At 41.1% G+C, this 14,970-nt stretch overlaps 1 pseudogene; it reads left to right on the top strand.

The window, feature by feature from the left end:
- Nucleotides 1-13,793, top strand: part of LOC110543589 (baculoviral IAP repeat-containing protein 1a-like) — a 57,935-nt pseudogene extending 44,142 nt beyond the window's left edge.
- Nucleotides 13,794-14,970: the final 1,177 nt, after the last annotated feature.

Below are 14,970 nucleotides of genomic sequence, written 5' to 3'. Positions count from 1 at the left end.
CTCCTTCCTTCTGATCTCATCAAGAGTGGCTGCATTGTCATCTTCTGTGGCCTGGTAAGGCTGCTCCCCACTCAGAGGGAGGTGATCAAAGAGCAGGCCAATTAGATTATGCCAGAGGCAGTCCCTCTTCCCATTACTATGGAACCCACTTGGACACTAAACTGCCATTGGCTACATCTGTGCAGGGGTTCTAGGTTAACTCCATGCATGGTACTTGTTTGGAGCATGAGTCTCTGGGAAGACCCTTGTGTTCAATTTCTGGTTCTGTGACTCTCCTTGTGGGGTTCCTGTCCTCTCCAGATCTTACTCTTTCCCACTTCTTTCATAAGATTCCATGCACACTACCCAACAGTTAGCCATGATTCTCAACATCTGCTTTGATAGTCTGCATGGCAGAGCCTATTAGAGGCCCTCTGTGGCAGGTTCATAGCCTGTTTCCTATATTCTTCCTCCTCTTATGCCTTTCCTCTTTGAGTTTTAGGATGGGGATTGAGCATTTTAGTCAGGGTTCTCTAGTTCTCTCTCTTGATTAGTTTCTTTAGATGTACAGATTTTAGTAGGTTTATCCTATATTACATGTCTATATGAGTGTGTATATACCATGTGTGCCTTTCTGCTTCTGGGACAGCTCATTCAGGATGATCCTTTCCAGTTCCCACCGTTTACTTGCAAATTTCATGATTTCCTTATTTTTCATTGTTGAGTAATATTCCATTGTGTAGATGTGCCAAGTGTTTCCCATAAATGCTCATTATTTGATGAGACTAGATCTCAAACTCAGCGCAGAAATCTGAACACTTGATTCTTCCTGACAGGGTCTTATGAGGCCTGAGGACTGGCCTTTACGTGGACCTTTTTTGTTTACATTCATTGACTTATTTCAAGTCTGTGTTGGGTGGCTGTGCATGATCCACCAAAGTATGAGTCATGCATCAACCATGCTGGTCCTTTGGAGGACACCATAGTGATATGCAGTCTCACCTCTCCCATTCCCCCTCCCTAATGCTTGTCACTTGTTGATCTTCATTCATTAGTTCGGTGCCATCCTTTGCCACACCTTTTGCATATTCCAAAAAGCTGAGAGGCCTTCATTTTCAATAATTTCTAGGGGAAAAACACCCCCATAGTTTCTAAGAATGCCTTGCCTACAATCCCTTTAAAAATGACCTGGCTTACCACAATTAAAACATCTCACATTTTGATTGTTCTTAAGACTGTTAGAAATTACTTCTGCTATCAGAGTAGCATTATAATCATGAGATCCAATATCAGCCATATTTCTGGTCCATTCATCTATTGGTGCCAATCCTGCTTAAAAGGACTGCTCACACTTTTGCATTCTGAATTAGCATTTTTTCTGTTTTGGTTTTTTGAGAAAGGATTTCTCTGTGTAGCCATGGCTGTCTGGAACTCACTCTGCAGATCAGGGTGGCTTCATACTAACAGATCCACCTGCCTCAGCCTCCTAGATGGTAGGATTAGAGATATGTGCCAACACCACCCATCTCTGAATTAGCATTTCAAAAGCCAAAAATTCAATCAAAATTTGTCTGACTTGTGAATCTGATACTATTTTATTCACACTTGAAGTCAATCTTTGCAAAAGGGTCAGTATAGGCATATTTTTGGTCCTTGTAGATTTTAGTAAATGACTCCAACCTCTTTCCTGATTCTTCAAATTTGCACCAAACATTTAAAGCTGCTAAGCAACATAGTGTCATGGTGTGATTATCATATTCAAGCTACCTTTGTACCTCATCATATTGACCTTTACCTAGCAATGGATGCTGGGAAATATTAATACTTCTAGTCTTTTTTTTGTTAGTATGTGATAGTTTTATTTTTTCCTTATTATTATTATTATTAACTACACTTTATTCATTTTGTATCCCCCCATAGGCCCCTCCCAATCCCACCCTACCTCCCCTTTCTGCATGCATGCTCCTCCCTATGTCCACTGATAGGGGATGTCTTCCTCTCCTTCCTTCTGATCTTAGTCTATCAGATCACATCAGGAATGGCTGCATTGTCTTCTTCTGTGGCCTGGTAAGGCTGCTCTCCCCTCAGGGGGAGGTGATCAAAGAGCAGGCTAATCAGTTTATGTCAGAGGCAGTCCCTCTTCCCATCACTAGGTAAGCCACTTGGACATTAAACTGCCATGGGCTACATCTGTGCAGGGGTTCTAAATTATCTCCATGAATAGTCCTTGGTTGGAGTATGAGTTTCTGGGAAGTTCCCTGTGTTCAAATTTTCTTGTTCTGTTGCTCTCCTTGTGGAGTTCCTGTCCTCTCCAGCTCTTGCTATTTCCCACTTCTTACATAAAATTCCATTCACTCTGCCCGCCAGTTGGCCATCAGGCTCAGCATCTGCTTTGATAGTCTGCAGGGCAGAGGCTTTCAGATGCCCTCTGTGGCAGGTTCCTAGGTTGTTACCTGTTTTCTTCTTCTGGCTTTCAGTGGCCCTCTGTAGCAGGTTCCTAGGTTGTTTCCTGCTTTCTTCTTCTTCTGATGCCCATCCTCTTTGCATTGCAGGATGGGGATTGAACATTTTAGTTAGGGTCCTCTCTTTTGCTTAATTTGTTTAGATGTACCGATTTTAGTAGGTTTATCCTATGTTGTATGTTCATATGAGTGAGTATATACCATGTGAGTCTTTTTGCCTCTGGGACAACTCACTCAGGATGATCCTTTCCAGATCCCACCATTTACCTGCAAATTTCATGATTTCCTTATTTTTCATTGCAGAGTAATACTCCATGGTGTAGATGTACCACAATTTCTGCATCCATTCTTCAGTTGAGGGACATCTGGGCTGTTTCCAGCTTCTGGTTATTAAAAATAAAGCTGCTACAAACATGGTTGAGCAAATGTCCTTGTTGTGTACTTGAGCCTCTTTTGGATATATGCCTAGGAGTGGTATGGCTGGATCTTGAGGAAGCGCTATACCTAGTTGTCTGAGAAAGCGCCAGATTGACTTCCAGAGTGGTTGTACAAGTTTACATTCCCACCAGCAATGGAGGAGGGTTTCCCTTTCTCCACAACCTCTCCAGCATGTGTTGTCACTTGAGTTTTTCATCTTGGCCATTCTGATGTGTGTAAGGTGAAATTTCAAGGTTGTTTTGATTTGCATTTCCCTAATGGCTAATGAGGTTGAGCATTTCTTTAAATGCTTCTCTGCCATTCGATATTCCTCTACAGAGAATTCTCTGTTTAGGTCTGTTCCCCATTTTTTAATTGGAGTACTTGGTTTGCTGCTTTTCAGCTTCTTTAGTTCTTTATATATACTGGATATGAGTCCTCTGTCAGATAAAGGGCTGGTGAAGATTCATTCCCAATCTGTAGGCAGTCACTTTGTTTTGATGACAGTATCCTTTGTTTTACAGAAGCTTTTCAGTTTCAGGAGGTCCCATTTATTAATTGTTGCTCTCAGAGCCTGTGCTGTTGGTGTTCTGTTCAGGAAGTTCTCTCCTGTACCAATGAGTTCTAGGTATTCCCCACTTTTTTTTTCTAGCCGACTTAATGTATCTGGTTTTATGTTGAGGTCTTTGATACACTTGGACTTCAGTTTTGTGCAGGGTGATAAGTATGGATCTATTTTCATTTTTCTACATGTAGACATCCAGTTGGACCAGCACCATTTGTTTAAGATGCTATCTTTTTTTTCATTGTATGGAATGAAAAAATGTCTTTGTGAAAGATCAGGTGTCCATAAGTGTGTGGGTTTATTTCTGGGACTTCTGTTCGGTTCCATCGATCCACCATTCTGTTTCTATGCCAGTACCATGCAGTTTTTATAACTGTTGCTCTATAGTACATCTTGAGATCAGGGATGGAGATACCTCCAGAAGATCTTTTATTGTAGAGGATTGTTTTAGCAATTCTGGGTTTCTTGTTATTCCATACAAAGTTGAGAATTTTTCTTTTCAGGTCCGTAAAGAATTTTGTTGGCAATTTGATGGGAATTGCATTAAATCTGTAGATTGCTTTTGGTAAGATGGCCATTTTTACTATGTTAATCCTGCCAAGCCATGAGCATGGGAGATCTTTCCATCTTCTCATATCTTCTTTTAATTCTTTCTTCAGAGACTTGAAATTTTTTTCATACAAGTCTTTGACTTGCTTGGTTAGGGTTACACCAAGGTACTTTATGTCATTTGTGGCTATTGTGAAAAATGCTGTTTCCCTAATTTCTTTCTCATCCCTTTTGTCTTTTGTATACAGGAGTGCTACTGATTTTTTTGAATTAATTTTGCTGAAGGTGTTTATCAGCTGTAGGAGTTCCCTGGTAGAGTTTTTGGAGTCACTCATGTATACTATCATATCATCTGCAAATAGTGATAATTTGACTTCTTCTTTTCCAATCTGTATCCAATTAATCTCCTTCAACTGTCTTATTGCTCTAACAAGGACTTCCAGCACTATGTTGAAGAGATATGGAGAGAGTGGGCAGCCTTGTCTTGTCCCTGATTTTAGTGGGCTTGCTTTAAATTTCTCTCGGTTCCATTTGATGTTGGCTATAGGCTTGCTGTATATCACCTTTACTATGTTTAGATATGTGCCTTGTATCCCTGAACTCTCCAATACTTTAAACATGAATGGATGTTGGATTTTGTCAAATGCTTTTTCAGCATTTAGGGAGATTATCATGTGGTTTTTTTTCTTTCAGTTTGTTAATATGGTGGATCACATTGATGGATTTCCATATACTGAACCACCCATGCATACCTGGGATGAAGCCTTCATGGTCATAGTGGATAATATCTTTGATGTGTTCTTGTATTCGGTTTGCAAGGATTTTGTTAAGTATTTTTGCATCAATGTTCATAAGGGAGATTGGCCTGAAATTCTCTTTCTTTGTTGAGTCTTTGTGAGGTTTAGGTACCAAGGTGACTGTGGCTTCATAGAATGAGTTTGGTAATGTTCCTTCTGTTTCTATTTTGTGGAATAATTTGAAGAGAATTGGTGTTAGCTCTTCTTTGAAAGTCTGGTAGAATTCTGCGCTGAATCCATCTGGTCCTGGGCTTTTTTTGGATGGGAGAATTTGATGACTGCTTCTATTTCTTTGGGGGATATAAGACTATTTAGTAGATTTACCTGGTCCTGATGCAGCTTTGGTAAGTCAAATCGATCAAGAAAATTGTCCATTTCATTTAGATTTTCAAATTTTGTGGCATATAGACTTTTGAAGTAAGTCCTAATGATTGTTTGGATTTCCTCAGTGTCTATAGTTATGTCCCCCTTTTCATTTCTGATTTTGTTGATTTGGGTGGTGTCTTTTTGCCTTTTAGTTAGCTTGGTTAAGTGTTCATCGCCCTTGTTGATTTTCTCAAAGAACCAGCTCTTGGTTTCATTGATTCTTTCAATTGTTTTATTTGTTTCCAATTGATTGATTTCAGCCCTGAGTTTGATTATTTCCAGCCATCTACTCCTTCTTGGAGTGTCTGCTTCTTCTTTTTCTAGGGTTTTTAAGTGAGACATTAGGGTGCTTGAATGAGCTGTCTCGAATTTCTTCTTGAAGGCACTTAGTGCTATGAACTTTCCTCTTAGCACTGCTTTCATTGTGTCCCACAAGTTTGGGTATGTTGTGTCTTCATTTTCATTGATTTCTAGAAAGACTTTAATTTCTTTCTTTATTTCTTCCCTGACCCAACTGTCATTTAGTAACAAGTTGTTCAGTTTCCATGTGTGTGTAGGCTTTTTGCTATTTCTGTTATTGTTGAGGTCCAGCTTTATTCCATGGTGATCAGACAAGATACAAGGGATTATTTCAATCTTCTTGTATCTGTTGAGGCTTGCTTTGTGACCCACTATATGGTCTACTTTGGAGAAGGTTCCATGAGGTGCTGAGAAGAAGGTAAATTCTTTTGTGTTTGGGTGTAAAGTTCTGTAAATGTCTGTTAGGTCCATTTGATTCATGGCCTCTGTCAGAGACATTGTTTCTTTGTTTAATTTCTGTTTGGTTGACCTGTCCTTTGTTGATAGTGGGTATGTTGAAGTCTCCCACTATTAATGTGTGGTATCTATGTGTGGTTTAAATTTTATCAATGTTTCTTTAACAAATGTGGGTGCTCTTGTATTTGGGGCATAAATGTTCAGGATTGTGATGTCTTCCTGGTGGAATTTTCCTTTGATGAGTATGAAGTGTCCTTCCCCATCTCTTTTTATTAATTTTGGTTGAAAGTCTATTTTATCAGATATTAGAATGGCTACTCCTGCTTGTTTCTCTGGTCCGTATGCTTGGAAAGTCGTCTTTCAACCCTTAACCCTCAGGTAATGTCTATTTTTGTGCCTTAGGTGTGTTTCTTGTATGCAACAGATTGCTGGATTTTGTTTATGCATCCATTCTGTTAATCTGTGTCTTTTCATTGGACAGTTGAGTCCATTGATGTTGAGAGAAATTAATGACCAGTGGCTGTTAGATCCCTTGATTTTGATGTTGGCTGTGGTCATCAGGTTGTGTGCTTGGTTGCTTTTTGTTTTACTGTAGTAAGGTTAATTATTTCCTGTGTTTTCTTGAAAGAAGCTAATTTTATGGGATTGTATTTTCCCTTCCAGTGTCTTCTGTAATGCTAGATTTATGTGTAGGTATTGTTGAAATTTGTTTTTGTCATTGAATATCTTGTTTTCTCCATCTATGAGGACTGAAAGTTTTGCGGGGTATAGTAGCCTGGGCTGACATCTGTGTTCTCTTAGGGTCTGCATGATATCCGTCCAGGCCCTTCTGGCTTTCATAGTCTCTGTTGAAAAGTCAGGTGTGATTCTAATGGGTTTGCCATTATATTTACTTGGCCTTTTTCCCTTGTGGCTTTTAGTATTTTTTCTTTGTTCTGTATACTTACTGTTTTGATTATTATGTGGCGGGAGGATTTTCTTTTCTGGTCAAATTTGTTGGGTGTTCTGTAGGCCTCATGTATTCTTATTGGTTTCTCCTTCAAGTTAGGGAAATTTTCTTCAATGATTTTGTTGAAAATATTTTCTGGGCCTTGGAGAAGGGAGTCTTCTTTTTCCTCTATACCTATTATTCTTAGGTTTTGTCTTTTCATATTGTCTTGGATTTCTTGGACTGTCTGTGTCAGGAATTATTTGGATTTAACATTTTCTTTGTCAGATACATCAATTTCTTCCATTGTATCTTCTACACCTGAGATTCTTTCTTCCATCTCTTGTAGTCTGTTGGTTATGCTTACCTCTGTAGTTCCTGTTTTCTTCCCTAGATTCTTCTTCTCCATTATTTCCTCCATTTGTGTTTTCTTTAATTTTTCCAATTCTATCTTCAGGTCTTGAGTTGTTTTGTTTTTCTTTTAGTTCCTTCCACTCTGTTTCTTTCATTTCATTCAGTGTTTTAAGCATTTCCTTTCTAAAGGCCATAAACTCTTTGGCTGCAGCTTCCTCTATTTCTTTATGGATGGCAATATTCTGTTTGAGTTTATCTTCCTCTATGTCTTTACGTATCTTATTTGTTTCCTTTGTTATCATGTTCATGAGCATAGTTGTTTGTCATCTTCTTGGATTTCAGTTATGCTGGGGTGTCCAGGGCTACTTGCCCCTGGGTAACTGGGTTCTGGAGATGCCATATTGCTCTGTATTTTGTTGCTTGAGCTTCTACGCTGGCCTCTACCCATTGTGCTATCTTAGGTGTTTGGGGTTATTTTCTGGTGGTTCCTGGGGATCCTGTGGTGAAGAGAATCCCCTTTGCAGAAAGCTGGTTTTTCCTGAAGGATGTCTTCTCAGCTTTTTGGGTATAGTCCCTGGATGGCTGGCGTTTTTTCATGAGTTGCTGCTGTTCACCTCAGGGATAGAGACCTGAGTGGTAACTGTGGTCTTTGTTTGTCGAGAGGGTTCTCCTCTCACCCAGGGAAGTCTTGAGAACAGCTGCCCTGTTTCTGGGTTTCTTGCTGCAAATTTAATGATCAGATGCTGTGACACAGTTGGACATCTGGCATGCACAACTGTTTGTGGCTGTGTCTGGAGCACAGCTGAGTGATGGTGCCTCGGCCCCGCCGGTCTGCTAGACTTTTTCCAAGGAAGGATTGGGTGATTTAAGTCAGTACAGTTTCCCTCCTTCCCTGTGGATTCTCTAGAGACAGGGACTCCCAGTCTCTTTATTTGCCCTGGTGTGCACTGCTCAGTCTCCACCAGCTAGCTGGCCGCAGAAACTGCCTGTGTCTGGAGTACAGCTAAGTGATGGCGGCTCATTCTCCTCCAGCTGTCTGGCGCGTAGAAACTGCTTGTGTCTGCCTTTTTGGCCTTTGGGAGCCTGGGCGTCTGCCGAAACTGGGTAATTTTCTGGAGACCTTTTCGGGGTGGGGGTGTCCGCTGAGTGTTCTGAGATCAGACCAGCCATTTCCCTCCCTGTGTGAATTTCATTCACTGGTGCCCTGGTGCCCACAGTTCTATCTCAGGTGGTGAATCAGGCACACAGGCAGGCAGGGCTCTGTGTCCCCGAGCCTGGGTCCACTGCTCTGGCTCCAGGCTGGCTCTTGGGGCTCCTGTGGAACCCAAGTCTTTTCCAGGGTATGTCTGAGTGACCTAAGGTCAGTCCCAATTGTTTCCTGTAATGTGTGTTATTTCTCGACTGAAAATTCCAGTCTCTGATAGTGTGGTGCACACGGTTCAGTCTGGGACCATGACCAGAGACACTGGCTGTGGCTCTGGGCTGAGGCTGGGGCTGGCAGCCAGCAGCCAAGTATCTGGCAGAACCAGGATCTCTTCAGCAGTTTAGCCAGGTGAGTTAAAAGCTGATTGAATCCCCCACCGTGGAGTATCCTCTCACCTGGGAAACACAATGACTGTGTTTTATGGCAAGTTCTGATTGCTGGTCACTGTGCTGATCCTGCTGCTGCTGCTCAGAATGAGAGTCCTCCAGGCGCTGCCATCTTGCCCCTCCTCCAATACATCTAGTCTTATATCATTGTTCCATAGTCCTAGCTTCCTCTTTCTACCATGTTTGACATTGTTACTGAGAACTGGCTTCTAATATTGCTGTTGCCAAATCTTTCCAGACAAAGGATAATTCTGTTCTAAGTTGCCAATAACTTTAATAATTACTTCACATAGGGTGAATGCATACCAAATAAAATGATTACTTCTTTCAATCTCAAATTCAATATGCCTATAAGATTCCATTTAACTTCCTCAGAACATCGGGGATGTCTATCATCTTTTGTATAGTTACTGTATAATCTAAGGTTGGTTTCCTAATAAACTTAAGCTGCCCCTCTTCAGTTTCATCATGCAGTGGCACAGTAAGTTCTTATCTAAATGTTTCTATGTTTGTCTGAGTGTTGTTCTCATTTTTATTTATAAGTATCTCTAATTTTTCTTCTAAGGCTTGTATCCTATCAGTCCACTTTTGATATTTTTATTTTCCCTATATCTCTAGTTTTCTTTTTTTCCTTTGAGAGGGTACAAAAATCCACTATGGCTATTAAGGATAAAATATTAATTGCTAGGCTGATGTAATTATAATCTGAATTATGTCAATCTCACTTAAGTCATTTATCTTTTCATTTACTGCTGTTGTTTTAAAGCCATTTAAAGCAGGATTATGCAGGGTCCTAGCACATTATATTATGGTATTTTCCATCTTAACGCTTTCTTGGAGAACTTCCAGGTGACTTAACAAATCTTACAGCTTCTCAGTTTGTCTGCACTGGCATAATTTCCCTGTCCATGTGGTTGTGCCATGTGTTGAAGCACTATATATATATATATATATATATATATATATATATATATATATATATAACAAATTTCAATCACTCAATTTCACCAATAAAGATGCAGGAGCAAGATGCTTGGGTAAAAAAAATTAAAAAGGCTGCTGTATGAGAGAGGCAGAAAAAGTATCCAGCTAACCTTCCTCCTCAACCTATGTGACAAAGGGAAACTCTCTTTCCCAACACCATCTCAAAAACCCCTCAAAACTAAGTGTCTTACCCTTCTACTTCCCATGTGTTTCTTTATCCATCCTTCTGCCTTTTCTTACTATTTTTTTCTACATTCACTCCCTATCAACTGGTTGCTTGCTCCACCTCTTGAACTTTTGTTGACTTTATTTAATCCTGTTAAAGTAAGTTCTTGGATTAAAAGTGTGTGCTAAGGCTGAGCCCCACCACAACTAGAAACAGGATATTTTGATAAACAACACAATTTCCGGGTTCACAGTGTGATTCAAATATCCTGGAGCACTGACCCCTTTTGTCTTCTTTGAGAGGGCAGTGATGAGGAAGGCCTCTGTTAGGTGGGGCCTCCTAGAGTGCAGAATGACTAGGTCACAGCTGCTCATAATGCAACAACTACAGAGGATGGCTTGCTGTGTCTCCCACAGCACTGGCTCTGGGTTCTCTCAGGAACCTGGAGGAACTGCTTCTTCCCACTGGGAACGGAATTCACCAAGTGGCCAGACTGATTGTCCAGCAGTGTCTGCAGCTTCAGTGTCTCCGAGTTCTTGCTTTTCACCACACCTTGGATGACAACAGTGTGATGGAAATTGGTGAGCTTCCCTCAGAGAAAAGGTTTCCCCCATGTGTAAGCAGTGGTGTCCCCAGTGCTACCTGCTGCAAATGTCTAGACCTGAGAAAAGCTTCCAAAGCATTCCTCATTTGCACTATCATGCTGCTGCTTCTCAGGCCCTTTGGAAAATTTAGATTTATTTTGGTCTAAGTGGAAAGTCAATGCTCTCCTTTTTTTTTTGTCTTTAGAGGTGTCAAGATAGGGGGGTAAGGGAGGGGAGGTAGAGAAGTGTTCAGGCTGTGGTTTGTTTTCCCAGTGCTGGGGATTGAACTCAATACTTCACATACACCAGAGCAGTGTTCCACTACTAAACCACACCCCGGTAAAATCTATGTCTCTACACTTGTTGCTTCAGATACCTGGCCATATCCCCTTTTAGTCAACTGGATACTGGCAATATGTAAACAAGTTGTAGCAACTTGAAATATAGAGCTGCATCCATTTTCCTGTCCATGTTACTGAAACATTTGCCATCTAAGTCAGTATGGTAATGAACCAGGTTAGGGCACAGAGCTTCCCCAGTGCTGAAAGCCCAAGTTGTATCCATTCTCCAACAGCACCCTCCGCTTCCATACACAAATGACCACTGCACTGCTCTCTCTCTCAAAAATTGTGTTTGTACCTTATTTCAGAATAATACATATTACCATAGTGCATTGATTTCACTGCTATGCGTCTGTTCATTATTTGACCACATGTGCCCTCTGTGTGTCTATTCAATGGACACTTGAGTTGTTTCTAGTAGCTGGTTACTGTGAAGTGCTTCTAAGAACATTCTTATAAAATATACATGTTGGGTATTTCTGGGGATGGAATTTCTGAGATACCTCACATATATTGATTAAACCATGTTTTTTGCTTAGATGTGGTACATGCTTATAAGCCTACACTTGAGGAGGTTCAAGGGTTCCTTGTCTAAATAGCAAGTTCAAGGCCAGGTTGGGTCACATGAGACTAAGAACAAACAAAGAAACAGGAGCAAAAGTCTCCATGGTGTTGTGGTAGCTTTTACTTTCAACAGAGGTTGGTTGACATTCTGTCCCCAGTAAATATTGTCATTCCCTTGTAGATTGGCTACTCTTATGATTCTCATGGGTAATAAAATCCAAAGCTTTACTCTTTGCCCCGGCCAGCAGAGCTTGTTATTCAGGGGATAGAAGATTATCTGATCCTGTGAAAAGATGGACGAGAGAAAAGAACGAGTCCAAGCAAACAGGTGCTTGTCAAGGATTAACTTTACTGAGCAAAATCAGCTTTTATAAAAGGTTCAGGATGAGGAAGTAGGGTGGGTGAAAAGTTACAGATTCTTCTCAGCCAGGGGCCTGAGACATCTTGTGATAAGTCACGGTTCTGTGAGCACATCTCTGCTGCTGCCAAGCAGTATGTTTACCTGAGGTAAGGGAACAGACAAGTTGAGGCAAGTTGGTGAGTTTCCACAGGTGGCCCCTGACAACTGTTTTTATAAACAATTTTTTACCAATAAATTTTACAAATAAAGACTCAGGAGCCAGATGCCAGGATAAAAACCTACTAGCTCAGAGAGGCAGAGAAAGGACCCAGCTGACATTCCTTCTCAGCTCAGGTCTGGATGGAAAAACCCAAAAGGTTTACTAGCTCAAGTGGCAGCTCAGGAATCAAAGGCCAAAAATTCCAAGGCTGAGGGCTTGCTAGTTCAAAGCCCAAAGCCATGGAGCTGAGGAGCTGAAGCCTAAGCTAAAGCCAGAGCTTGATGTAATAGCTCCTTTCTATGTCTCCACACTGTCTTAAATACCCCTCAATGCAAAGTCCCTCCTATTCTTTAATCACTATGAGCTTGTTTATTGCTCTGCCTCTTGATCTAAGGTTAACTTTATTAAATTTGGTGTACAGAAATCTCTTGAATTACGGGTGTGTGTTAGGGCTGGGTGAACCACACCATAATCACCTGTTCACAATAAAAAATTCTTGGACTAAAGGTGTGTGATAGGGCTTGTTATGCCCAATGGTAACTTTTGGGGGGTGTGGGTCAGGCCTGCTACTCTCAGCTCAACCAAACGAGATAAGAAACAGGGTTTTACAGTTCACAATTATGGGGTTCATAATGGAATCACATATCCTGCCCCAATTTATTTGAGGAGTTGAGGAACATCTTTCAGATTGACCAGCATCTGAAAGAAAAACATGAGAGGAAAAAGAAATGGTTTACCTTTCTGAGACGCACCTCAGAAGCCAGATAGATCGTACTTGGCTCATGGATACTGCACTAGGGCTCAAAAATTCTAAGAAGAAAAACACATTATCTTAAGGTGAACCCATCTTCCTAAAGGTGGTCTCCTAGCGAGGTCCCTGACCTGCTCCACATGATTAACCCTTAAAAGAGGAGCTAAGGGCATGATTCCATGTGAGATAGATTCCATTATTTACACCATAATTACTTCCAGAGGGTGTGTTTAAATCTCCAGATGTGAAACTGGAGATGTACTCAGTAGTACTCATTTAGATTATGTGAATCCCTGAGGTCATGCCCAAGCACCACAAAAATCAATCAGTCATTCCATCAATCAGTCAGTCATTCAATCTATTGATCCCCACCACCTGTCTGCCTTCCTTATGGCTCTAGTTTTCTTTTATATCTTCAAGATAAGTGCAAAGCACATGTAGAGTTGTAAGATCTTTCTGGTAGATCAGTGTTTTTGTTTGTTTGTTTCTTTTTTACCAGTCTTAGCACTTCCTCCTGGTTCCTGTTTCCCCTTTGCAGTTTGGCAAGGTCATTCCCTATCTGCCAGGCAGTTGTTTGGTGCTTTCAAAGAATGACCTCTAAAACATCATGTTGACCATTTCCTACTTTCATTGTCAGGGTTGGGAGTAGTACCAATACCTTGTCACCATTATTGACAGCCTCAGGAGTCTCAATTCATAAATGTTTTGTTTTCTAGCCAAGGTAGCAACCAGTGGAGGCTTCCAGAAACTTGAGAACTTAAATCTTTCAGTAAATCATAATATTACAGAGGAAGGATACAGACATTTCTTTCAAGCCTCAACAACCTGCCAAACCTGCAAGAGCTGAACATCAGCAGCCATCTCTCAGAATGCATCCAAGTTCAGGCCACCACTGTCAAGGCTCTGAGCCAGTGTGTGATGAGACTGCCCAGCCTCATTAGGCTCGGGATGCTCAGCTGGCTCCTGGATGAAGAGGACATGAAAGTGATGAATGCTATGAAAGAAAGACACCCTCAGTGCAAACGCTTGACTGTCTTCTGGAAATGGGTACTGCCATTCTCTCCTATCATTCAGAAGTGAAGGATGCAGCTGAAGGCTACTGACAGTTTTAAATATCTGATTTCCTAAAACATTTTACTGTAGATAAGCAAGGTGGTACTCCTCTGTCCTTTCAGCATTTAGGAGACTGAAGTGGGATAATCAAGAAGTTTAGACCAGCCTGTGTTACATAGCAAGATCTTGTCTTAACTGATCAGCCTGCTCTTTGATCACCTTCCCCTGAGGGGGGAACAGCCTTACCAGGCCACACAAGATGACAATGTAGCCACTCCTGATGAGACCTAATGGATTAGGATCAGAAGAGAGGAGAGGGGGACCTCCCCTATCAGTGGACTTGGGGAGAGGCATGTGTGAAGAAGGGGGAGGTGGGATTAGAGGGGAGGAGGGAGGGGATTTATGGGAGATACAAAGTGAATAAAGTGTAATTAATAAAAGTTAAAAAAAATAAAGGCATAACTAACCATCATATGAAATAATATTTATTAAAGGTGTAGGCTGCTGATACTTTTCTAAAAGCCTGCCTGTTCCTCACTAAACTTGGCAACAATGATGAACAGTGCCTTGGCAGTCCTTGTATGGTCCTCCTGTCTAAAGATTACAGCTTTTGTCAAGTTCACGCAGAGACCACTCCATTGCAAAGTCAACAGGAATGGGCTGGGGAAAAGAACATCAATGTATAAAAGCCAGAACATGGAAGGAGTATTTGATAGCAGTAAGAAACAAACGGTTTAGTATTGCATCAGTCTCACACATGATGAAGCACGAGTCAACTTCACCACAGGATGCAGTTGGCTTTCCAGGAGAAGCTTAGTCTTTGCAGGGCTTTTGTATGTTCGCCAGCCTTGGTGTGGCCATGCTTGCTGTCATCTCTCATTCATTGCCAATGTGAGGGGGGAAATGGGCTTAGAGAAAACTGCTATTCTTCCAGAGGCTTTTGAAAAGTTTGCATGTGCTGTATTGGTCTTAAGGTTTCCTTTGTTTTTCCATTTTGTTGTTTAGAGACAGGTTTTCACTACATAGCCTTTGATAGCCTAGAACTGAATATGTGGACTGGGCCTACCTGGAACTCACAGAGATCTGTGTGCCTCTGCCTCCTAGGGCTAGGATTCTTAAAATCATATTTGCAGAAACATTAAGGACTCAGGGATATATTAACTTGGCTTTGACAGTCATTTATTATTCCATATGTATATAAAAA

Source organism: Meriones unguiculatus, chromosome 6 (genome assembly GCF_030254825.1).
Source record: "Meriones unguiculatus strain TT.TT164.6M chromosome 6, Bangor_MerUng_6.1, whole genome shotgun sequence".
NCBI lineage: Eukaryota > Metazoa > Chordata > Mammalia > Rodentia > Muridae > Meriones > Meriones unguiculatus.
This window is presented reverse-complemented; position numbering and strand designations above follow the sequence as displayed.